Below are 27,346 nucleotides of genomic sequence, written 5' to 3'. Positions count from 1 at the left end.
ATATATATATATATATATATATATATATATATATACACGGTGTTTCAAGAAATGTGTCCAACCTTCTCAAATAATCAGGAAAATGCGATATTTGACTACTGCCTTCAGAATTGTTTTTTGCTGTAGTGGAAGGGATTTTAAGAGAGTTAAAGAAATTATTTAGGACAGTAATTAAAAAGTTAAATGATTAACTTTTTAATTAGTAGAGTTAGGCCGTTGTGTCAAATGGGAGAATTGAAGTTCTTTATGTCAGAAACATAACCTAACTTTGAGATTTCGAGAAAGTGGCATCTAGTAATAATTACAAAGTAATGAAATTCAACCAAATTCAATAGCGAAACCTAAACGGAAACATGAAAGAACGCAACTGCCACATTCTTCTGAGACGTCCAAAATGAGTGAATGACTTTCTGTAGCGCTAGGCACATTAAGATGGTTAGAGACATGACTTGAGACAGTAATTTGGAAAGTTAACATAATTAACTTTTTAATTAGTGCAGTTAGGTGACTGTTTCAAATTGGGGAATTGAAGTTCTTCGTGCCAGAAACCCATCCCAACATTGAGATTTCGAAAAAGCGGCATCTAGTAAAAATAACGAAGTAATGAAATTCAACCGAATTCGATGGCTTTCGCTGTTGAAAGCCGTTGCATTTGGTTGAATTTCATTACGCCACAACAATTACTAGAGGACGCTTTTTCGAAATCTCAAAGCGCGGATGGGTTCCTCGCATGAAGTACTTCAATTCTCTCATTTGACATAATCACCTAACTCCACTAATTAAAAAGTTAATTATTGTAACTTTCTTAATTACTGTCCTAAATGATGTCATTAACTACCTTAAGATTCCTGCCGCTACAGAAAAAGCAATTCTGAAAGCCCCGAGCAAATATCGCATTTTCCTGAGTTTTTGCGAAGGTTGGACACATTTCTTGAAATACCCTGTATATATATATATATATATGGCCCGCCGGTGCTCTCGTGAAAAAGTTATTTTCTCTCTATTTTCGTTTTTAACCTTTTATCTCATCTCATTCTTTCCTTTCTTACCTTTCAGTCCCCCTTACCCCTTCCCTAGTGCAGGGTAGCAAAACCTCATAATTTTGTTCTGATTAACCTCCCTGCCTTTTACTTAATCTGTCTCTCTCTCTCTAGACACGCAAGGAGTTTTAAAAAGGGTTAAACCTCCTTCGCTAAACCTAGTCAATTTTTTTAGGTAAGCTTTTCCTAGCGAATGGCTGCGCAGGGTGGAGCACGCTTTACAGAGAGACAAAATGGCTGCTGCTGCTGCTGCTGTCGTTGCTGATGCTGCCGTTGATGTTTATGTCGCGTTCTTGCTTGCTTGCTACGTTTTACTGTTATTTGTCGCAGGTTACATGTTGCCTTTTATGGTATCGCTCAGGCCACAGTACCATAAGTGATTACCATTAAGCCCGAAGTACCTTGGTAATTAGGCCTTAATCGTAATCAGTTGCGTAGTATTCGTCGCTTCCATTGCATATTGTTGTGCTCGAAGCTACGTCAATGTTTGTCCCGTGTTTGTCCCGGCTTCTTCCTTCGTGTCTTGTCTGCTTGTGCGCTGCCCAATGATGGATCAATGTTTACTTCCTTCTGAAAAACGAAGAAGCTAGCCAGGGCCATAAGCGTGAACTAATAAATTCGCAATCCTGATCTAGAGCATCGACAGCTTCTCCGGCTGGGAAGAGGGCGTGAGCATGCATTCATCGAAGATAGCTTGGTCAGTGTCACTGGAGTGGCCACTGAACACAGTCAGGCTATTGGTTGTGAGTAAAGGAGAGCTAAAGGTGACATCCTCAGTTCTTTAGAGAGACACTATTTCAAATAGAAAATATAATCACCTGTGGGTTTACTTTCGTATGAAAGTATTCTGTAGCGGATTTCACCAAACAATGACCCGGCAACGTCTGCTACTCAATTGCCATCAGGCATAGGTGTCGAATACCTGCGTGACGACGTTACATTACCGTTAGTTCAGTACACGCTTAGGCAGTCAACTAACCTACGTATGTCTCTTAAATGGCTCTAAAACTGCACCACGCAGGCAATTGCTTCGCTGAAAATAGCGACATCCAAGAAAACCGACGCGCACCTCGCAGAAAGGTAGCAATGGCGACGGGCGAATGACATGAAACTGACCGCGTTCGACCAGCGAGAGAGCCGTGAGCGGAAAGCACAACGCTTTCGCACGTACACTGTGCGTGATCTACGAGCTGCGGCTCTCATAATCACGAAGCTGAACGCATACGCATTTATAGGGCACACACCTCTGCTCATGACACTTCCAAGCCGGACAATGAACGCGAAAGCAATACACAACCTTACACCTTGCACGATGTCTCTAACCAACAGGATACCGCTTTGCAAAACAAAGCAGCCGGCATACCGCCGGCCCGTAAACCGAGCGCCATAAGCAGCAGCGGACCGCGAGTTCGCGAATCAATTTACGGACGACAACTCCTTCGACATCGCTCGTACGGCGTGCGAACCACTCGGATTTCTGCTAGGCTTGTGCAGTGCTCCGCTACATGCAGTTACAGTGTCTACGGGGAGTGTGTTGTGGTCGGCGAATTTTTTTTGGCGATCTTGGTTGCTGTGGCAAGTGTCGTTGACCCCTCTGCAGTATACACTCTTGAAGTAGACTTGTGAAAATCTCGTAACTGCAAGTAAAATAGATGTTACGCCTCAAACAGACTGACCAACTCATTACAAGAATTCAGAAACATTACGGGTTTGCAGGTGCAGTCAGGGCGATTTAGGCACGGCTACTAGCTCATCCTGCCGTTAGTGCATTGTGCTAAACAACGACAATTTATATGCAACAATAACTGAGCAAGTTTCTTGCATTACTTTCTATAAACCCTTACGTGCCATAGTGCTACATACCAAAGTATGTTATGAAAGATTATTGTCGTAACTACAGCTACGTTTGAAGGAAGGAAGGAAGGAAGGAAGGAAGAAAAGAAGAAAACAAGACAGAAAGTAGGGAGCTTAGCGAGGAACATGTCCGGTTGGCGACCCTACACTGGGAGAATGGGTAATGGAATCAGAAAGATGATAAAGGGAGGAGGGAAAGGAAAAAAAGAAAATATCAGTAAATGCGCTGACGGAATGTGGTAGAGGCAATAGTCAAAGGCGCTCACATAGGGCCGTAGTCCTCAAAAAGCACAAAAGTGCTTTAACTGACTTGCGAGCCGACGAGCGATAGGGACGGTGCTCTAGGAACATCTCCACTGACAGCGGCAGATCGTCCAATCATCGCAACGCGTCAGGAAATGTTCGTCATTCAGAAGCAAATCGAGGGCATCGGCATAGCCAATGATTGATGCCTTCTCTGGGGCCGAAGACCTCGCATGCAGCACTGTCGGTCACTCCACTTAATGTTGTGTATTCCTTCGCGGAGGCAACCCCCAGCTAAATCCGACAAAGAAGCGAAGCGCCGATTCCTCTTTCAAGAACAGACGCAGCAAGTCAGCATCGTCACCTGGCACGTAGGCTTTGCCTGGCGGAGTGGAACACGCCAAGAATAAGACATACGAGACTCCGCCAAATAAACCCTACACTTGAACTCCGACCTCCACAGCTGCTTTTGAAAGCACATACCTACCTGGTGGCACAGTGAATCCCAAAACTCCGATTACTTGTATCTTGTGGCAATGCAACAAAGCATCATCAACAGAAGCTAATTTTTAATAAGGTAAGAGCATCGTATGTCTCACGAGTCGCAAAACCAGCATTGACGACACTAACGGTACCGAATTTACGTCACATGACGTCCAGAATGAAGTCACAGATTGACAAAATGTGTGCAGTCAACAATGATGTCATCACATGACTTGTCTCTTGGTGAAAGGTGGGCCCAGTGCTGGGCAGTATCGAAGATACATGTATCTTAGATACTATCTTAGATACTCTATGGGTATCTTGTATCTGTATCGCGATACTCCTCGAAAGACGAGTATCTGTATCTGTATTTCCGATACATTCGATAATGTATCGTGCATCTTAAGATACAAGATACTTCTATCGCAACACAACCGTGCGAAACAATAATCGCTGGCCAAGCTCCGCTTCTCAAGCTGGTACTGGTCTCACTAAGCCATCTGAATAAGTCTTAGGGCAGTGACGCAATTTTATTTTTCCGCCAGAGTACCCCAGTGAGGGCAGAAGATGAGGAAGACAAGCGCGCGGACGTGTACACCCAGCCCATGTACCTTTTGTTTGCTCGATTTCTTTTCTTTTTAGTTGCGCCAATGCCGCGACACTTGCTCTTAGCCACTGTCCTGCGCCGCGTCTATCGCGCAAATTCTGATGCTGCTACAGTGCCGTTATTGAAGATTCTCTTGCGTCTTGCTCCGTAACGAAATGTGATGCGTGCAAGAATGGGGTTCCTTTGCGTCGCGTGGATTTTACACATCAGCGATTTGAAGGATCTCGTGCATGTAAGTTTGACTTGCATGCCATGAATTAACTTATATGCAAATAAGAATCTAACAACGTTAGCACCACTGGTACTGATGCTAGATCTAAAAGAGCAAGCGTTTACCTAACAGAAAATATCTTGGCGTACCGTATCTTTCACTTCTTGCTACATTTATTCAAACAATTTATAAAATCATAATTTGATTATTAGCACTAGTGCTTTCTTAGCTGTCATTTTCATCCCTTACATTACCTAAGTCTCTGCACTGTTTCCGGTCTGGTCACTGCAGTATGTCTTTGTAACGCGCTCCCAAAATAAGATCTCTGCTTTATTCTTCTGTCTACTTTATTTCCACTACTGTGTACACGTTTACACGTTGGCAAGGCGATTTTGAACACAAATATATAATTATGCGGGCGTACCTTGAGTAAACAGTACAAAACATTCTGCTTACCGCTTAGGAAAATAGCGAAATTGAGTTTGCGTTATAATAATGGAAATTATTAGGAGCCATCTTAAAGATGTTAGGAAGGGGATTCGAGAAACTTTTACTGAATGCTCTGTTTTGCTCATGAGCGTCCTAACGAGCCGTTTCAGGCAATTTTCCATAGGCACTGAATTTTCTATTGTCTCAACAAGTAAGTTGACAATACTTCATGCTCATAGCTTTTAAGGGCGCCGTCTGTATTGTGTTTCTGTACCCATTCAATGTGAATGTTTGACACACAACCACCTCTCCATTTTACTTATATTTGTTTTCCTGTTTCAGGCTTTCTTATATTTTTCGCATTACTAATCGCCACGTAATGGAAGCTATAAGTGGCAATAGCGCGAATAGCGGGGGTGTCCTCGACACTTTATGGAACTATACAATACGTCTGAGACGTTTCTGTGTTGCACATGTTCTCTCGTTGAAGAATAATTCCAAAAAAGGTTGCACGTTAGTGAGTATATCAACAAAGAATCCTTTACGCCAGCATATAAGTAGAATATGACAATTCATTGCAGTTTTACGTCATCTACGTATACACCAGGGGTCTCAAACGGAGCTTATAGCCAGCGGGCCGCAGTCGCGAATTCTAGTTGCAAGGGCCGGGACAGAGTGAAGGTGGTGGGAGAGAGTTTGAACAAAATGACGTTTGAAATGAAGCCTTTCCCATATCTCATATATAGGTCATTTCTGAAGGCGATTTGCAGTCAGGATTCGAGAAACATCGATAACGATGTTCAGAATGACTGATATCTGGACGCGGATTCTGAAATATAGAGTTTTTGTTCCACGGTTATGTTTTAGCACATGGTGACCACATGTTCCTCACGAAAGGAATGCTTGAGACCACTCATGTCTCTGCAGCTCACGAACATCTTATTTAGAAAATAAAAACAAATGAGACGAAGACGTCCATGTGTGCGGGCCGGGCCGCTAGCGAAATGGCTCAAACCCATAGTATACACCATGCGCCCCCCCCCCACAAAAAAAAAAACTAAGAATAAAAATGTCGCTACCAGCGTTGTTGCTGCTGTACACCTGTCCGGGTATGCGGTATTGTGCAAGCTCTCTTTTACGGACAAGGTAAAAGTCCACACCGGTATTTGCGCCATCGTAAGAAGGCTTCTTATTGAAGTTATTGTGATTATATGGCAACCTACTAGATGGTCGGCAAGCTGTGCAAAGCAAGTACCGCTGTCAGTGAAGTGTACAAAGAGTTGACCTGTGAAGAAACGAAAACAAACCCCAATAAGTTATTTTGGAAGGAAACTAATGTACTTTGAGGAAGAAGGGCAAAACTTTTGAGATGCTGACAGAGATTTCATTCAAGTGAAACAAAATAGGTCACAGTTAGGAAATTTTGAAGAAGACAGTTTCGTGCATAGGCGCTTGCTGATACATTATATGGATTTATAATAACAAATTTGAGAATGTATCGAAGTATCTTAAGATACAATTGGCAAGTATCGTGTCGGATACAATTTTTGCGGCAGTATCTTGTATCTGTATCTCCAATACTTTTTGCCTGAGTATCTTGTATCGTATCGCGATACAATTTCAAAGTATCTTTGCCCAGCCCTGGGTGGGCCGATCCCGGAGGTACTGCAAAGCCACGTGAGGTGCAGAAAACTTCAGGAGGAGTAACAATGCACTAGACTGAAAACGTGAATGTAATTTCATGAGAGCCTGCGTGAGAGCCTAAGCTTCCATTGGTAAGTCGTCTTTCCATTACAATTACAAAGAACCATTGGTAAGTCGTCATTCCATTACAATTGGTAAGTGTTACTAACGCTATCATTACTAACGGCATACGGCTACTAACACGATTGCAGTTTATGTGGCCAGCAATTGGTAACCGATAGTTAGTAACTGCGGCCACCTTTTCCAAAGAGCTTAGGATTCCCGTAAATTCAAATCGCGAAAGCTTCCCATACTTCGATTGCTGAAATGTGGTTAAATAAAATTTGTTGCTGGGTGAGCTGGTTCATACTTGAAGGGTTAAATTGGCATGGACAAATTGTACTGAAATTGTACACAGTAAGTTCGCGCTCGTCCGTATTTTTTTAACAGTGTCTTTGGGTACAATTTGTGCATGCCAATTTACCTTTGGAGTTCCGAAAACCTGCCCCACAATTCGAGTGTGCCGCAGAGCGCCTTAGATACCGCAAGCTGCCGTTTATGCAGATGATTCACTCCTACTAAACGCTGTTGCAACTTGGGTAGAGCAAAAAGCAGTGCCCGCATTTGTAATAATAATAATAATAATAATAATAATAATAATAATAATAATAATAATAATAATAATAATAATAATAATAATAATAATAATAATAATAATAATATCATCAATAATTTATTTACCTTGCCCAGGAACAACCGCAAGGCCTTCGTGCAGGCGCACGCAAAAATAAAATAATAAAAATAAACAATACAATACAGACAGTCCTCAGAAATAACAAGAGCAAAAACGCGTAGACAAAGAGAAATAAACACAAAAGGGAAGGAGTAAAATGAGACAACACAATAAATATTGAAGGGGAATGAAAAATTAGATTGCATATTTACAACTATGCGGAAAGACGGAGAAGGGAAGACTGTGTACTTTGTGCCATACTATGTCAGGACAGTGCAAAAGCTCGGATAAAAACAATGAGTGTGGACTATGAAAAACGTCAAGGTCAGGAAAATTAACATTATAGAGACTTTGTATTCTGCCAACGGTAGAGTGTTGGAAGAAGCAGGCGGGTACATGAAACGGTCTATTCTCTCTGGTTAACTTACGCGGAATTCGAAAATTAACACAATTGAGAAGTACAGGGCATGATATGATACCATGAACTAGCTTCTAAAGAAATAAGAGATCAGAACGATTTCGTCGGCAGTGAAGTGATGGCAATGATAATAATCCAGCAATATTTGAACGAGATCCAGAGTGATTTCTAGCAAAGCGATGGTTATATATGCTGAGGAATTTTTTCTAAACCCGTTCAGTGGTGTTACCGCTGGACTGAGCAATGCCATTCCATATCATGGACGCATACTCAATTTGCTGACGACATATTGCGGTGTACAATTTGTGGAGGGCTATAGGAGAACTGAATTCTCGAGATATTCTGCAAACACATCCGAGAGAACGAAGACCCCGCATAGCAGCACGCTTAACGTGAGCAGAAAAGTTTAACGCGCTATCAGCAACAACACCAAGATCACTGATTTCATATACCTTCCATAACGACACAGAGTATTGAAATGACGCGCTAGATGTTTTGCGAGTGATAGACATGAATTTTGTTTGAGAGGTATACAGAGAAAGGTTATTATCGTTGCACCATTTGGAAAAAGAACACACATCTGACTGTAGCAAGCGACAGTCATTAACTGAACTAATTTCTTTGAATATCTTGATGTCATCGGCATACAAGAGGAAAGAAGAATTACGAATGGCAATAGAAACATCTTTACCGTAAATTTAAAAAATTACAGCATACCCACGGGTGAATGATGAAGAGCTTGGGCGAAGCTCCTGAAGCAATCATGGCCTCGGGATCCGCTTCTCGTGGAGCCCGTTTCGCAGTGGCGTCCTTGGCGCTCACCGTCCCGGGATCCGCCTGGCTGCCGCCAAGCGAGCGCCAAGCAAGCGCCAAGCAAGCGCCAAGCAAGCGCCAAGCAAGCAAGATCCCGAGGTGCGCGCCCGCGAAGACGCCGCCAAGCGCGCGCGGCGCCAGGCTGCAGCCTCTCGAGCTCGCACCTCGGGATCCTGCCGACGAGCACGAGACGCAGCGGCCTTCCTCACCCGGCGCTCCTCGTCGTCCATGGTCCGCCAAGCAGCGCGATCCGGCAAGAGCACTCCTCCACGTACGGCGACGATCAAGGAGAATGAGAGATAACGGGCGCAGCAGCTAATCTGACAGGATGGATGGATGGATGGATCAACGTTACTAGAACAAACTCAGTTTAAAAGCTCCGCCGGAGAGGCGGTCCGCGTGGCGGTCGTGAGAACTAGTGGCGCTGCAGTCACGTCTAGCTCCCGCGGCTGGCGCTTGTTGTGATCTGCGCCGCCGATGTACGAGCGGACGTGGGTTACAGCGTCGTCTGCGCTTTGTTAGCTCGTCATTTTTGCGACTGTTCTTGACCAGGCTTAGCGTCTTGTACGAAGACACGTGCATGATGTACGAAGCGTAGCGAGGGCGAACAGATTCACAGTGCGGTATGCCGACTTGCTTTGCGCCGGGCTGCAAGAGCGGCTATCGCAACGACGACTCCGCTTCACGACACTTCTTCGGACCTCCAAAAGATCCTACGCCATTCAAGCTTCGCATCGCAAAGATAGAAAGCTTACTGCGAAATGCAAGGTCTGTGACGTTCATTTTGAGAGTGACGACATTGTAAAGCACTATCGTCGTGTCGTTGCGGGACAAGAAGCTTTGATCCCACGTGGAAAGTGGGAACTCGCGCCCGGTGCCGTGTCGCGCTTGTTCACAGCACTTCCACCCCACATTTCAAAGCCAAAATGTTCGGGGTTTAGGCGCAAATCCCCCCCAAAACGCACGGCGTCCCGCGAAAGCCCAGTGCCCAGTTTGGAGGAGCCGCCAGTTGTCAGCTGTCGCTATGCCTTCAAAGCTGTGGATTTTCGAGAGATTTTACGACGAGGTATCGAACAAGATGATGATGATGATGAATTAACTTTATTGATTGCCCTGCGAATTGGTGGGATGGGCCTGGATCCCGCCTAGGCTTCGGCCAAGGGTTGCTGGCCCTTGGCGGCTTCCTCGGCTCGCTGGACGGCCCAGAGTTGTTGCTCCAGGTCCGAGCTGAGCAACGCAGACTCCCAGCGCGCGCGGAGGCTGTCGCTGTTTAAGGCTGCATCACAGCTATTGTTTATTATGTCTGGACATCCCCATAGTATGTGCTCTAAGGTGGCTCTAGAGTCACAATGTCTACACTTGTCTGTCGTGTATAAGTCTGGGTGTATTACATGCATGATAGCTGGACACGGGTAGGATCGGGTTTGTAACTGCCGCCATTCGACAGACTGTTTCTTGCTTAATTTCGGATGAGGCGGTGGGAATGTACGCCGCTGCAATCTATGATGTAGTGTAATTTCGTGAAATGTGGTCATTCTATCTTCCCACTCCCACTCATCGGTATTCCCTGAGACGGCACTAATCGATGCTCGGTCTGTAAGCCCTCGAGCCATGCGGTGCGCCGCCTCATTGCTACCTTCTGATAGTGTGTGAGCGGGTGTCCATATCAGATGGACACTTTTTTCTTGATTATTACCGAGTTTTAGAATTCGAAGTGCCTCTGGGGAGATTCGGCCGTTTGCAAAGTTTCGTATCGCCGTCTGCGAATCACTGACGATCACGTCCGCTTGTGTTTGTGCTATGGCTAATGCGATAGCTATTTCCTCTGCGGTTTCTACGTGTGGCGTACTGACGGTAGCACTCGTCAAACATTTTCCCTCATAATTTATCACCACGGCTGTGTAGGCGCGCTTGTGTCTGTATCTAGCTGCATCTACGAATACAGTGTCTATGCTGTGACCAAATTTCTTTTGTATATCGCGTGCTCTGCTTTCCCGTCTGCCCTGATGGTGGGCGGGATGCATATTCTTGGGTATAGGAAGCACGGTTATCACGCCTCTAATATGTCTGGGCATATCTACTTTGACGCCATGTTGGGTGTGATAAGTAATACCTAGCCGATCCAATATTTGCCTGCCTGTTTTAGTTTTGGATAGGCGTTCGTATTGAGCGATGCGTTGTGCCTCGATTAGCTCATCCAGGGTATTGTGAAGACCTAGCTGCAGTAGACTATCGTTGCTAGTGGTGATGGAGAGTCCAATTGCTTGCTTGTATATTTTCCTGATTAAACAATCTAATTTGTATCTTTCTGATGAGTGCCATCGTAAGTATGATGCTACGTAAACTATTCTGCTTATTACAAACGCTTGAACTAGTCTAAGCAGATTGCCTTCTTTCATTCCGCTATATTTGTTGGCGATGCGTTTAAGTAGCCGCATGATTTGAGACGTTACATCGTCTAATTTACGTATGGTCTCTCCATTATGGCCGTTACTTTCAATAATGAGTCCCAACACTCTGATCCTGTCCACCTTGGGTATAGGTTTACCATCCGCCGTAGTGAGGTGAATTTCCAGGTTGTTGTTTTCCTCGTAATAGCGTGGTTTTCGGCCGCGTCGTGATGGTTTATAAATGAGGAGCTCAGATTTCTCTGCCGAACACGCCAGCCCGGTTCCTGATAAGTATTGTTCGACTGTGTCTATCGCACGTTGTAATGTATTTTCAACTTGTCCATCACTGCCATCGCTCACCCATAAGGTAATATCGTCAGCATAGATGGTATGATGGAGGCCGTCGATTTCCTGTAGCTTTGCTGGTAAGCCAATCAGAGCAAGATTAAACAGCATGTGCGGAATATTTTACACTCGCCGGCTCGGGAACGGGCTGCTCAGCGCAAAAATTTGACACGGTACACATATAGAAAAGACGAGGACCAGCGCTGGTCCTCGTCTTTTCTTTGTGTACCGTGACAAATTTTTTGCGCTGAGCAGTTTAATAATGGAACACCAACTAGCCCAATCCCACACTTTGCTTCGGGAACGGAGACTTACTTGTGCAAAAGATAGTTGTAGTTGACGAGCAGTTTAACTGCGTAGTGAACGGCTACAGCACGAAACGCAAACGGCTGTAGTACAGTGTAAGAAGTGCTGCGGGCATGGAAAATCTGCTCGGTGAAATTGAAAAACTGAAGTTGAATACTGACGACTCTTCTAGCGACAGAGTACGCGCGAATAACTGCTCGGTGCTCACATCACGGCCGATCTGTTCGAATTGTTTAAGGTACCGTAGAAGGATGCGACGTAGAAAGATGAGACACCGAAAATACAACTATCCGCTGAAAAAATATTGCTCAGAGACGACATCTATTCGATGTAATCGCACACTGAGATTTCATTTACCGAGTTCTCGTAAAATTTTCCGATTTTGGGTCAGTATCCCTTTAACCGTCGCGAAAACGTGTCTTGTAAACATTGCAAAGCATTGGTGATGTTTTTCGAGAAAGTTTTTTTCAATAAATTGTAGAAACATGAGTACTGTTTTTCTGAAACGTTTTTGTATCTCGAGTAAGTACGCTTCTTTGTACACTATAAAGGCTTTCACAAACGTGTTGGGTTGTTCTTGGTCTAGATAAGACGGCACCCTATTGAAAATCCCAGCATTGCCCATCATAAAATTTATGATGGAAATGGTGGAAATTCTGGTGGGTATGATGGACAACGTGCTGTACATGGTGGGAGTAATGGTGGACATCGTGGGACCCTTGGTGGGCGTGCTGGGAAAGTTGGTGGTTTGGTGGACACTCGGTGGGCATAATGGGTGGGTGGTGGAGACACAAAGTTGGTGGGCGGTGGAACAATTGGTGGGTGTGCTGGGTGGATGCAGGGATGCTTCGTGTTTGGTGGGAGACCCGGTGGGCAAAGTGGGTGGGTGGTGGCGTACGTGGTGAGGTGCCGGGTGGATGCTGGGTGCAATAGATGTGATAATAGAAACATGAGGAGCCTGTGTCGATGGACACGTACGTTACTGATTATGGATGCTTCGTGATCAGCTGCATTTATAATGCATAGAAGTACTCATCCGAGAAAACTGCCGAATTGTTGTGATACAACTTTGAACTCTAGCGCATTGTGCATCAACTGTCAACGCGCATCTATAGGTTTTTTTAGCGCAAAAAAAAAAAAAAAACTAGCCCGCCAACGCATTTTGTTGAGCATCTATAGGTGTTTCCTTGCAGGGGCGTAGCCAAGGGGGGGGGTTGAGGGGTTCAACCCCGGCCCCCCCGAAAAATTTTCAATTTTGCATGTGTATATATACACGCACACATACAAACGCACGCACGAACATATATAAAGTATGGCTGAACCCCCCCCCCCCCCGAAAAAAATTTCTGGCTACGCCCCTGTTTCCTTGCATTGAAAATGGAAGTGAGATGAGTTTACTTCTGAACCAACGAGCGAGAGGCAAGCGCTGCACATGACAATTAACTGACGAAAGCCCTAACTAATTGGAGAAAGCATAAGCGACAAAGTGCAACACTTCTAAAATTACATTTTGCGTCGCCTACATGCTTGGCCTAATTTCGCATAGACACGATGTCCGTTGTCAAAGATTGTTGTACGCGACGGTTACAAGCAACTCGATCGACCGCTAGCGTATTGGTTCGTATTGTTAGCTCGGCGGTGCACTTGCACGAGTACATCTTTATTACTTGCCCGGCTCCTTACCGTGTTTCAAGAACACACTTTATCGTCAGCAGCCCCCTTTAGACAACTTTACGAAAAGGAAGCCTCCGTAAGGTAGCTTTCGAAGTACCTAGGGCTTATGCTATCCAGCATGGCGATATGTGTGTATTTGCGTACAAAGCACGACATCCGCAACAATAAAAAGAAAAAAAAAAGCTTCGAAGCAATGTGCGAGCAATCACACGTGTCGTATTTCATCGAGGATACATATCACGCGTGGAAAGGCGATGAAGCTGGCACGATTGAGCCACAATTTGAACAAACATCAGGAGCCTCAGTATCGGCAAAATGCTGCTGTCTTCGCTCCTCGAAAGTAGCAAGATGCGAAAACGGAGCTCACCTGTCGTAAACGCTTCTTCCGTGTGGTCAGCCTTTCGATTTCTTTGGAATAATCCCAACTAGTCCGCTGGTAGTCCTCGGTGCGTAAATCTAACGGCAAGAGTGCTAACACCGACCGAAATAAATAAACACAAGTAAGGCAATGAGAAAACCTTACCCATTTATTAGCATAAAGCTGAATTAGAACACATTCAGAAGGAGGTAATATTCACCACACAGGCACATCGTTCACGCGCATTCACTTCGGTTCGCACAGACCGTCCGTTTCTCTACCGCTGCCACTGACGGCCGCGAGAACGGCCAGAACACGGCCACACAACACGTCTCTTCCTCCACATAACCACAAATAACAACAACACGGGGACATTACGGGAATTCAGCCTTGAGACATCCCCCTTTCCCTTGAGGACGCAAGCCGAATGGAGGGAAACAGGCGGGAGCCCGGGCTCAACGAGGGGACCGCACACAACGCCCTTCACTTTGTTATAGCTTACGAATGCAAACGTACCGTGCAACCACCAGCACACACACGTGCATCGAACGTACACAAATGAAACGACGGGAAATTTAGAAAACGCGTTATTGTGACGGCTAGTGTTTAGCCAAAAAGAAAGTTTAGCCAACAAGAGTCAGCGAGTCAGCAACGCTAGCAACGCGCAGAATGCCCGTCTAACACTAGCGGTATTTGCTTGCAGTAGCTTAAATGCACACTTGATTTAACCTTTTGTTGTAGGATTAAGTTATACGCGCATGAATGGATGATTTCAAGCGTAAAAACGTGCATAGCTTCGCTCCCATAACAGTCACTCATACGGATAAAGGCGTCTTTCGTTAGGTGCCCTTAAAATGTCCTAAGGTGGGTCTTTGAAAGGTCGCTCTACCTTTTCTTTCACTTTACCTGAAGTTCTCCTTACGAAAGGCCGCCTTTACGCGTAAGGAAAGAAACGTTTGTGATTACGAGTGGGAGCTGCAAGTATAACCACTAGCAGCTCGCGCTTGACGACTATGAAGTCTAAGCAAACAGTTCGAAATAAGGCAACAATTTCGCGCAGTGCGTTCACATTATTCCAATATTAGGATTTCCCACGGCTCTGATGTCATCAAAAAGTTGTTGGAGTAACGTGTGCCATTCGCGCGACGGGCACGTGACGGCACTGGTGAAACAGTGAGAGCGCCCAAGGCACAACGCGAAGCGGCAGACATATGCTGTTTTACCCATGCATTTACAGCGGACACAATTCTTCATAACTTACTTCCGGCAGCTGTGTCACAATTTCCAAATGCATGTTGCACGAACGGTGTGATTTCGTGCATTAAGAAACGGCACAAAAATACATCGCGCAGCGCATTTGCACTGCGTACTACGTGCACCCGTGGGCACCGAGATGAAAACGTTTCCGTGTATTTTGAACCACGTATACAACACGCGAAAAACGCAATCACGGTTAGTTATCTTTTCTATTGTGTTTCCGCGTGATGGGTATGCTATATCAACGCCCCGCTATAGCCCCGCGATGAAGCGAAACGCGTTGAGCTGTACCAAGCGAGAAGCAATGCATAGTGCAATAGCGCAACAAACAGGGACACAGGCAAGAGAGACGATACAGGCGCTAACTTTCAACTGACATTGGTAATCGATTACCAATGTCATGTAGTCGCACGTATGTCGGGCAATCTGGACGTTCCGTAAACGTTCGCCTTCGTGAACACCATTCTTCGTTGAAATGCAGGCCAAGTAGCCACCTGTCCCTTCACTGCGCAGTGTGCAAATGTACACCGTGTTTTGATGACACAAGCATATTATTTCAGAACGGCGATGAAACAGCTAGAGAGGTAGCCGAAGCGTTTTTCATTGCACGGTTCAAAGATAAGTGCATAAGCCACCCATCTTTATCCCTGTCGGATAAAGAAATAGATTTGCTGGTCTCAGGGCTGTGACAGGGATAGTGAGATTTTTTTTTTTTTTTTTGCTGTCGGACGAAGTCACTGCGCATGACCAATTGTTTGTTTGTATATATATATACATGAGCGTTTCCGAAAAAATAAACGTCAGTTGAAAGTTAGCGCTATCGTCTCTCTTGCCTGTGTCCCTGTGTTTGTTACGCTATTGCACTATGAATTCGTACCAACTAGCTCGGCTTTCCATACTACTGCGAGAAGCAATGAACAACATGGTTCAGAGCAGACTCGCTTTTGTATTAATAAATGAAGTTAAGGCTGAAGGTAAGCATTCATTAAGCTGCGGATGTAATTACATGACAAAATGTTCGTGAATGCATGATGTGCATTTTTCACATCGCAGTCAAAGGCGGACCTCCCCTGAACAACTTCACTAACTATTCCGCTACATCTGCATAACTTGCTGTAAATTTCAACGACAGATTGATGAGACAAATATATAAGATAGCGCATTTCCTTTTTGCAGCGTTATAACTCGTGTTTGAGCTATTTGTAGCAACGTACACACGATTTTTCTGTTCATATGTCGATACCGAAACTGAAACTGAGGTGGTGGTGGCGCTAGTGTCGCCAACATCGCCCTGTCGCTTTTTTTTTTTTTTTCTTCGCAGACATGGCGGCGTCCTGCATTTCGTGTGTGCGTCGTAGTGTCGAGTTTTGTTCATGCGGTCGACCTTTACTGCGTTACCTCGCATTGTGTGTTGTGTGTTGCGGTTACTGACGTAAGCGCAAGTTCTTCACTGAGTATGATCCGCGGCACCGTGCAAATAGTCACCAGATGCCGGCCGAGCGACTCCGTTCTCTGCGACTCCTTTGTTCGGTGTGATGGAGGGACGTGATTCATAGCTTTGGAGACCCTCTTTACACCGTGCCCTCTTCAAACGTTTCCACGCATCAGTGAGTAGCAGCACCGCAATCTTTACTCGACGGCACGCTCTGTGGGCCTAGAAAATGCCTTGACGTTCGAGCACTTCGGGAGCTATACCGGCGGACAGCCGGATGCGGGTAGCTTGGCCGTTCCTTGCTCTGCGCATCGCTTGAAAACCGGCGGTCATCCTGCAGTGTACGCTGCCAGCGTGCTTTCTTGCCAGAGGTAAGTGATTTTGAATGTTACGCTTCGTACGTTGTCAGTCGTTCTTATTGTGGTATGCGTTGTCGCTGAAGGAAATCGCATAACTTGTTGGTACCACATATCGTTGTTGTGTGCATGGTGCTCGCGCACGACGTTTGTCCAAGAGCGTAATCAATAGTTATATAAAGCTTTGGTAATTAGCTCGTGCGCACGCACTGCGCTATGTTAAAATTTGCTGAAAGGAGACATTTTTCTCAGACACACCATCGTCATGTGTTTTATGCGTGCATTTTACACTTGTCAACTTACTTGAGGTAAAGCAATGAAATCGAAGCTTGATTTATTTTTTTCTTTTGAACGAACTCCAAAGGAATGATCTCCAGCCACCGTGTTGAGCGATGAGCCGTGAATCAGTACAGTGGGAGAAATAAAGTGTATGTAGGGATTTTTTTAGGCGTGCATTTTGTGCGTCCTTAAGTAACGTGACCGTCAAAAGCGTTTAGGTTAACACTCTTGGACATTGTTTGTCGTCTTTTAAGCAATAGCTAAGGTAGATTTGCTAAAAATGCAATTTTTGCAGCATGACACCGTATTTAGTTTAGTCAGTTTGACCCATTTTTATGCGTGTTGACCTAATTTGGCAAGGCGTACTCTCATCTGAATTTGCTATTGCTTTCGGCACTGTATGTGCGTTCGTGCATTGCAGTTACCTGTGACAGTGGTATTACGCGCAAAATTCGTGAACACGGGGTGTCGCTGGCACCCCGTGTTCACGAATTTTTCATTTCAAGCTCCCATCTTACCCTCAACTTCGGCCTTTATTGGATTGGTATTACTTGTTTCCTAACTTCTGCAGTTGTATAGCTTGTGGTAAGCACTCATCACTGTGTTTATGTGCTAGTGCGTTTATGTAAAACCATTCATACGCTATTCGCGCTCTACTGGTGGAGTGATAGGTGGACTGCAGTTTTCCATGATGCTGGCAAGTATCATAAAGCACCACTTAAACAGCGCTGTAATCGTACCCATGAACTAGAGCTCAGGCTCTGTTACGGCACCATAAATCTTATTTGCTAAAGTATGCTAAATTGCATAAAGTATGCTATAAATGTGGTTGCACATTGTGTATGTTGCTAAGGGCACAAACAAGCCACCCTGCATCTAAGGTAGATAATATGGCACTCACATGGCTTGTTTCGTTGAACGTGCAACGTGGCATAGACCAGGAATGAAGCGCCGTGTCATCCAATTCTTCCCTCACCTATGCCGCGCTACACGTTCAGCTGAATATGATAACATACCAACTCGCCCAACTTCCCGTGTTAATCCACTGACATGGCACAGTGAAACACTGGCATGCGGAGCTTTGTTGGATGTAAAAAGACATGTAGACCACAGAAATTCTGCAAAAACTCGGCAATTTTGGTCAAGCACAAAGTGTATTTCTCATAAATTATGTTGAAGGCAGCAAAGCACATGCTGTCGACATTCATTCAGTAGAATCCATGGGAAAGTGTATTGAGCAATAATCACATGTACGATGAGGCTTTGAAAATTTCAGATAACATTTATTCACATTTTCTTAGATGGGTAATTGTTGATTGCCCATTATAGCATGTGGCTGACAAGGATGTGTGTTATTAGTGAAATATATTGACCTCCCTCATGTTATTTTCTGTCTAACACATAAGCTAATCAGTGCATAATGTGTTAGTTCCACGATGAACAAAGTTAAAAATATCCCTGTATTTGTCAGTCCCATTTATTATTCCGTGTATGGTTTGCGTGAGACCATGCCTGCTTGGCATAACCTCTGAGTTGACTGGTAACAGCCTTATTACACAACTTTCTGTCAAAGCCTGACCTACCAGATTTCTTTGACAACAAACCAGACCAAATTCTCGGCAATGCTTTAACAAAGAAATTGTTGCAGCCACCTCCCCTGCTGGTGATGACCATATGCAGCCAATGCTGATGTGAACCCGAGTGATGAACAAATGCAGGTAGGCCACAGCTCTGTTGTAAACAATTTTGACATTATTGTTTTCACAGATCAAACTTGCGATTTATGTGTGACTACACACATGTGGTGAGGTTCAATAAGTTTCATCTGCTACGCGTGAACATAGGAACATGTAGGAGTGCTAATGTGGAGTAGGAATCTTCTACAATACATAGGACATATGTGCCACACATCAACATCAAATTTAAAATGCATTTAGATCTGAAGCTGCTCAATACTAAAGTGTGGCGTTTCATTTCTAGGTCTAGTTTATTCTATAACAACAACCCATATCAGGCACCAAAACAGCCAAATTTGTCAAGTCTAGAAACCGATTACAGTGTTGTGTTGCTGTTCCGTGTGTCCCTGTGTATCAAGGATTATTCCTGTTTCCATTTGCATGTTTAGTAGCCCACAATTCCTGCATTGATTCAAGGAAATAGGGCCACATTCAGGAAATTTGGCTTTCATGTATACACCCTTGTACAGCAAAGAGATTTGTGTGTTATTGCTACAGCCTACAGGGTCATAATGAAGATAGCCCAGAATACCACACACAAACACACACCATGCAGGAGCCTAGCCAGAAAATTTGTTAATGATAGCGGTCTTGCTATACTTCATTTTTTTGTCCATGTGTTCGTATGTGTGTGTGCGTTTATATGAACATGCAGCATTTCAAAATTTTGAGGGAGCTTGAAATCCCTCCTCCAGTTATGACAATCACGCCATGACTTGTGATGTTTTGTGCAATATTTCATTATTTTTTGCTGTTTTCATTTCAACATGTGTGAACGTTCCTGGAGCACCATTTTGAAGCTTTCCTACATATTCAAAGTTAGATGGTGTTCTCACGGCGCTCTCTTTTTTATAATGCTGCAGCACATTTGAGCAATACAAGAAGCACAATTACACACACTATTGACCCTTTAGCATTTTCCTTCTCATTGTGAACCAAGTAGGCTTGCACTCAATCCTTGCTTTTGTTGTTGCATTGAACGTTACACATGGCTCTGAACATTCTCTCCTAGAGTTGAATTTTCGTGGTACTTTGGCGACACCTCATGCCAGCGCAGAGATACCCGTGGCATAAATGCATTTGTTGCAGATAGGCACACAAAAGCAATGCTTCCTGAGGCGTACAGTGCCTATCCATACTTTGTACACACATCTTCAAAGCCATATGATTTTGGTCACGAATGCCAAGTGGAACACGACAAAGAGATTCCTCCTATTGCGGTCTCCCTGGTACCAGCGAGTGGCACCATGGTGAATCTCTACCATACTATGAACTCCTTTAGCGCCGAAATTTGATCAAGGATGGAGATACCCTGTTGGAATCTATACCAGCCAGGCTAAACTTTTTATAATGCATTGAGTCACACGTGCCAAGGGATGCGGATTTGTTGAGTTTGACATCCCAGAAATTAACAGTAGCACATTTGTTCTTATAAAATAGTATTTTCGGTGGCCTCGAACGAAGCATTGGTGAGAAAACACATTCCACAAATACACAGCAGCAATGCACAGCAGGGTGATTCCACGAGAGATCAAACGTGCCTGTCCGGTCGATATTTTTATTTTGTCTGGGTTTTTGATGTGTAATGTGGGCACACTCAAAGTGCAGTGAACCGAAAATTTTATTTCCAAGAAACGCTCCCAGCGCGGCAAAAAATATTTGAAGGTGGTGGTGCGGGCCTCCTGTTTTTGCTCACTGCAATGTTTTCGGATTTCACGGCAGAATTTAACGTGAACTATAAATGACGTGTTGAAAATTTTTTTTCCTGGTTTTAAAACGCAATACTGTGAATTACATCCATGCATATTTTATGCCGTTCTCAAAAGGAGGAAAATGTGAAAAAAGGGCAAACACGGTCGAAATGAAAAAAAGTGTGCTAAGCTTGAGGCACCTTGGCGCCTTTCCTATTTCAAACAGAAATTTCAAAACAGTGTAAATATAGAAAAGAACCTTTGCAACATTTATACGGAAGATCATTTTCCTACGGGCAATGCAAAAAAAGAAAAAAAATAGTTAAAGAAGCGAGTTTTTTCAAAAAAGTTCATTTTCAAAAAATTAGAAAATCTGGTCTCAATTTTGACGACAATTTTTTATTGAAGAGCGCTTCTGTCAATGAACACACGGATTTAATATCATATGTCCTCATTTACTTTGTTCACGAGATATAACGGTCTAAAATGACCCTTGCTGTGTGTGGTCACTTTAGTGCGACTGATGGTTATCAGCTTGCATTGTGCGTAAATTTCAATTTTAATTATTCTGATGCAGCAAAACCATGCTCTGGTGGCTGTTCGTCAAGAAGAATATGTTCTCAGATTTTATTGGTGCCTAGCGTATGCGAAAGTGGGCTGCTGCCGCCGTCTAGAAGGTGAATAGGACTCTCTGTGGAACAATTTGGAGTCAATAACTATCAGTTTTTAAGTAGTGTCAAAACAATGCAACAATTTCAGCTTTATGAGAATGCACATTCAGGCACTGCAGGAATGACCATTGTTTTAAGATATGGTGTCATTTTTTATAGGTTAAGCGATGAGTCACTCACACACATTGCCTTGTGCCATATGGTGCATCACTACAATTTTCCTTCTTTGGTTCTTGTATTTTTTAGAAATTTGCTACAAGGAGAGGGCAAGCAAACTTCTTACGATGAGCAACAGCTGTAACCTTCTTTTACACTCTTTTTATGAAACTCGCTCTGTTATTGAAATGTTGCATTAATTGAATAGCTACTCAGCCAGACATGATGAATGCACATTAGCTTGTGTGCTTATTAGTGTCCGGTTTCTTCAAAATCTAAAAACAAAAAAACAAAGATGTATATTCTACAGAAAAGGTCGTCAATAGGTGCATCACATATACTTCATTTTGCCCATCAAAACAACATATCTTTTGCAACTCACTTCTGCGGAATCTGTGTTGAGGAAGCGTAATAATGAAAGACAGTTTTCTCGTTCAAAAAAAGTTATGTTTGTCTAGATAATTGTGCCTTGCATTTTATTTTGCTCATATTTGTTAACCACATTTGCATGCTTGCAATGCACAACTAAATCAGTAGTGCGCTTGATTGGGACTGCACTGGTTGGTGCAATATAAAAGGCAATAAAACAGCATTAGGCAAGAAGATGTGAAGATGACACACATGCCACTAGGAAACAAGGCAGTCAGAGCCAATGTGAACACTTTTCTAGGTCTTTGGCCTAAAATGAAGTATATGCAATAGCAACCTCCTATCTACTAATACATATAAGCCAACGCAAAGAAAACTGGTCGTGTGGCCGACGTATCATTTTATTTTGCGCTTATCTGTTGACTATGTCATTGCAATGTCGTAAGCAGCTATCTTGGCAATGGGGTTTAATAAAACTGTTCACCATGCTCATCAACTTTGTCTCGGGTATTTAGCTGGGAGAGAGTGATAGCTTGAGCCATTTTCACAGCTGATTGGGGAAGTCATGTATGTACTGTTGATCATTATTCAAAGCCGCATAACCTTTCTATGTCATCGACGTTCGTAAATATTAATCGTCTCACAGTTCCAGATGAAGTGCATTTATAAAGTTTTTTGCCCAGGTATTGTTATAAAAGTTGCACGCAGATAACCTAGTAGGTAACAGCCAAAATGCATTCTCACACACTGACGATGCATCTTGTGAAATTTACTTATGTTTAGAGGTGTGCGAATATTCGAGTTTCGAATCGAATAATAGCTTAACGAATAATTCGATTCGACTGTCGAATAGCTAGTATTCGAAGTTTCGAATAATTCGAGACCGCGAATATCTAAAACGCGACGAAGGCCAATGGTGCAACTTGGTTAGGGTGGGGTGGATAAAGCTAACGCTGACGTCGTTACTGTAGGTCTTTCAATAAAACTTTCAACGAAATCCTGGTTCAAAGCGAGCGGATGTTTATTTTAAAGGAGATTGTGTCATTTCCGCGCTTCATGGCTCCAGCAAAATAGGCCAGGGAGGTCTGGGAGACTGTGGAACTGCTAGCGCCAAAAAATAACCAACACACTGAGCTACAGTCAAGAGGTTAAAAAATACTTCATTCAGTCCCTGATCCCAAGAAAGGATGATCATGGGAAATACTGGAAAGAGCATGGAGCTGCACTTTATCCAGGTATCGTCAAAATTGCTTCGCGATACATTCCCATGCCTGCTACAGAGGTGTCCAGTGAGGGCATATTTTCAACTGCAGGAAACACCAACCCATCACGGTGAGAGAACCTCAAGCCAGGTCATGTGGAGCAGCTTGTGGTGCTGCATCAAAATTTGTAGCCTTTCGGTAGCAGCAACTCACCGCATTAGGTGCTCGATGACATGAGCTGATTTCACTTCCTTGTTCTTTCTTTCAATTTGCAATAAAATCTTTTGTATTCAATATTCGATTCGATATTTTTGTCCACTATTCGGCACTATTCGATTCGAATTCGATTCGAGATGAAATTCCACTATTCGCACACCCCTACTTATGTTTGTAGCGTGTGGATGCTTCGAGAATTATTTCTTGGAAACCTTTTAAAATATGTGACTAGCAGCTTATACGAGCTCGTGCTTTTTAACCTATATGCATTTTTACAGTAAAAACATTTGTATTGTTTTGTTGAATATTTTGTATTGCGTTTTTGCTCTAGATCTGCAAAGGAGCTGTCCTGAGGCACCATGCTTACTCAAATCATGCAGCGAGAGTCAGGTAAGTGTTATGTTTCACCTTCCTGCAGCTGTGTTCGTTGTTCACTTGCAAAACTGTCATATTTTCATGAATTGGCAATGTGGGGACATTTTCTTCGACTGCGGTTGAGCAGCAAACGGTCGTGCCACTCTTCACCATCCTAAATGAAGGTAGGCATGCAAACACGGGCACAAGAGAGAAATCGGGACAACTGAATTGCTGACTAACAGCTGAAGAAATGCTGAGCGGCTGAAAAGAAGGTAGACACAAACACTTACCTGCACACTGGTATGGGGTGACACTTATTAATCTGGCAGATGTGGGGCTTTACCTGAGCGAAATGTGTAGGCATTTGATTCATTCTTTATGCAAATTATTCGACGGCTGCCTCAAGCATGCGCTTCCACTGCTATTAATATGCCAGGCATATCGATACTAGGTAATAGTACCTTGCATTCATCGAATTTTGGTGTGCATATACACCCTCGACAATGCAAAGATAAACTAGTGTGTTAGCCACTGGTTTACGACCTCTTACGTTCCGTTAATCTCTGAATAACACAGCAGCCCATCTGTCCTATGAAGAAACAGCCACAGCTACAAAGAACTGTATAAACCAGAGCTACACAGCAATCAGTAAACTAGTGGGTGTCTTGGAAAAAAATATTTGAGTCTGCCTTTTGTCTATTCCCTGCTCATTATTTCTCAGTACAGTGGCGCAAATCTTACCTGGCCCATTGGCAGCCATAAGGGCAACATTAATGCCTTATCTACTTCCCACTTTAGCCTATGAGATAATCACTGAATGTAAGGAACACATAAGACACGCTTGTTACTATTGCTTTCTGCAACCACGTTCAGGCGTAACAAAATGTGCTTTAAACATTGAGCTACCGAGGCTATTACAACGCAAGAATGACCTACATCTAATAGATGCCTAACCAGTTCATTAAAGCTGGTGCTCATTGTGTTCACGCAGCACTTGGTGAGAAAATACTTATGGCATGACACAGCAATGCCAGTACTATTCCTTAGAAATTTAGAATGCTTGGATGAGAAGTTGAACAGTAGTTTTGAAGGTCTAGGAGCATACTCCCATCACACGTGGTTCCACAGAAACACTAAGGTAATGTCCTGAAATTGTACTATTCTGTCATTCTGAGCCAGTTATATAGTAAGGTTCAGCCTTCGTTCAATTACATCAAACTGTCTATTCACTGAGGTAACCGCGGTTTCAAGTTTATCACCGCTACAAAAAAATCAATCATGTAATTGTACACGTAATGAAAAACCTCAATAATATCTTTGCCTAAGGCCTCCTCTAAGCGTTTGTCAACTGTGCTAAGGTATAAATCACTGAGAATTCGGGCATCTTTAAACCAATGCAAGTTCAATTCTGCGCATGTTACGCTTACTTGATATTTTGTTGTGGTTACCAATTTGAATCCATGGTTACCTCAATGATTGAACAATTTGAGTTAAATGGAGGATGGCCGAAGTTTACTGAAGCATTGCTTCAGAATGATAGTATACAAACTTTAGGCATTTCCTTAACATTTCAGGAAAACCAAGTTTGCTAGCAGTATTCTTCTGGATCTTCAATACTGTTGTCAGACCAACTCCAAGCATTCTAAGCCTAGAAAAAACGCTATTTTCATGTCATGCTTAAACTCATCTCTCACCAGTCTGTACACAAAATGAAGGCCAGCTTTAACACACAGGTTACGCGTCAATTAGATGCAGGTTATCCTTGTTTTGCAGTAGCCACTCTCACTGAACGTTTCAAGAAGCCGACTGTGTCACGTGCAAACATGGAGGCAAAAATTAACAGTAACAAGCGTGCCGTAGGTATTCTTTACACTCATTGCTTATCTCACAGGCTAAAGAAAGTGGGAAGTGCATACAGTGTCAATGCTGTCTTTACGGCTACGTAAGATTTGTGCCACCTTGCAGAGAAAGAATAAACAGATAATAGACAACAAGTGCAACGAACATTGTTTCGTAGAACACACCAGCAACTTTACCGATTGCCGTACAGGTGTGGTATAATGTTTCTCTTCGCTGTTGCTGCTTCTCCAAAGAGCAAATGGGCCGCTATGTTTACCAGAGATTAACGAAACATCAGGAGTCATAAACTGGAGGTTTACCATCTTATATAACCTTGCATTGTCGAGAGTGTAAATGCACGCCAAAATTCGATGAATGCGTAGTTTCATACAAGAGTGGAAATGTAAAAACCTGTAATGGTAGAAGCCTGGCATATCGATAGTAATGGAACTGCATGTGTGAGCCAGCTGTCAGCTGACTTGCATGAAGAAGAAATCACATTCCTGAAGTGTTATCTCTCACGTAAAGCTCCAAGTGTGCCGGATTGATTAGGTGTCTCCCTATCCCTGCAGATGCGTGTAAAGGTATTTGTGTCCACTTTCTTTTCCACCACTGTATGCCTCTTCATTTGTTTGTTGGTGTTTGTGTTGACCCCACTTCTTTCTTGTGTCTGCGTTTGCATGCCTACCTTCATTTAAAGATGAATCATTACCAATTTTTTCAGCTTTCTGTCATTCTAAATATTCTTCACCAGCTTTGAATAGGTTAACATGGGTCCAGTATTGCCGTACGAACTGCAGAAATGATGCTGAGCACATGTGGTAGCCTTTGAACTGCGTGTGAAAGCCCGAGATTTCTGTGTCATCATTGCATGGCACTTATATTCATAAGTTCTAGCCAGCACATCAGCCCTCATCAAAAAGAGCACAGGACAAATCTACCTGTATACCTTCTAATTGCAAAATAATCCAGATCTCGGAGTTCGTTTATAGTTGACAGTCAATCTATTTGAAATGAATGGCACGGTTGACATGACCTCGGAACTTATACATTTGTGTGACATTTGTGTGAAGACATCATCCAGCCATCACGTCACTGTAGATCCACAGTAAACAGGCGAAAATTCAACAAATGCACCTGTAAAGATCTGAAAGGTGTTCTGAAAAACACAGTAATGCCGAGGCTTTTTGTAAGAAATGTCTGTATACATATCACTGATATTAAATGAAAGGGTGGCAGGATTGCATTGTCACACAAAAGTATGGCATATGTATGGGTTCTAATGTTGTGTAAACTTGGTGATGTTTAAGAATGGTCGACAAAGTATACTTTCTCGTTGATCACTTAATACACTAGACTAGAACGAAGAAGAGACCAAAGCAACACCGGCAAAATTTCAATGATGAATCACTACCACCTTGCCCAACTGTCAGTTCTGATGGTGCCCTGATTAGAATCTTTAGGTCAGTAGATGATTACCTTTTCTTTATTGAGTGCTGATGGTTCGAGGCTGCGGCAAATGCGCTCACTTTCTACGAAAAAAGTGATGCTAGTTTGAATGTCACGTCTGCTGTTCTGAGCAATGAATGCATTCAAATTGGGTACCCTAGCATATAGGTCAGTGGCTGCTACACATGTTGGACATAAGCAGTCTGTTAGGCCAATTATATACTTCAATTTGACCCATTCAGTGCTGGTGACAAATGGCATCAATGTTTGTTCCCTAAGACCTGTGTTGAATATTGAACAAATATGTTGTGTCCATTTTGCATATCTGCCATTTCTCAGACTGATTTTGTCACATTTTTCCCTAGTTGCCATTATTTTTATCGCACTCAGCGAGTAATGCTGCTATTGTTTGGACGAAGAGGATGAAAAGCAATAGGCGAGCCCAGTTTTCGTTTAACACTACCATATGAAAAACTAGTAATGGATTCAAAGAAAGCAGGGAAAAACAATTTAAACCTTTTTTAATTGCGCTTTATGGGCCATTTGATTTCTCTCTTATGCTGCAGCATTCACAGCCATACAGTTAAACAGGACACTTATGATTAATGAAATTTGTAAGATATGGCCTGCCAGAGTAATCTATTTACTTAGTATAAAGTACTCTGTAGTAATCGCATTGTGTTTGAGCACAGGAATATGAACAAAAAAATATAACAATTAAGACCATTCACCTTACTAGGATGACGTGG

At 43.3% G+C, this 27,346-nt stretch overlaps 2 long non-coding RNA genes across 3 annotated transcripts; one reads left to right on the top strand and one right to left on the bottom strand.

Annotated features, from left to right (window-relative positions):
• Positions 1 to 13,738: 13,738 nt before the first annotated feature.
• On the bottom strand, positions 13,739 to 14,084 carry LOC119390027 (uncharacterized). Its single transcript, XR_005183207.2, has 2 exons — positions 13,950 to 14,084; positions 13,739 to 13,919 (listed from the first exon to the last, which is right to left on the bottom strand). It is a non-coding gene; the product is annotated as an uncharacterized LOC119390027 (long non-coding RNA).
• A 1,860-nt stretch (positions 14,085 to 15,944) lies between these two features.
• LOC119390026 (uncharacterized) lies at positions 15,945 to 27,065 on the top strand. Of its 2 annotated transcripts, XR_005183206.2 has the most exons (4): positions 15,945 to 16,647; positions 18,560 to 18,629; positions 23,284 to 23,342; positions 26,963 to 27,065. It is a non-coding gene; the product is annotated as an uncharacterized LOC119390026 (long non-coding RNA). The 2 variants fall into 2 exon arrangements; XR_005183205.2 differs by having other exon boundaries at positions 15,964 to 16,647; positions 23,284 to 27,065.
• The last annotated feature ends 281 nt before the right edge of the window (positions 27,066 to 27,346 follow it).

This window comes from Rhipicephalus sanguineus, chromosome 4 (genome assembly GCF_013339695.2).
Source record: "Rhipicephalus sanguineus isolate Rsan-2018 chromosome 4, BIME_Rsan_1.4, whole genome shotgun sequence".
Taxonomy (NCBI): Eukaryota; Metazoa; Arthropoda; class Arachnida; order Ixodida; family Ixodidae; genus Rhipicephalus; species Rhipicephalus sanguineus.
Note: the sequence above shows the minus strand (reverse complement) of the source record. Positions and strands in the feature narration are given on the sequence as shown.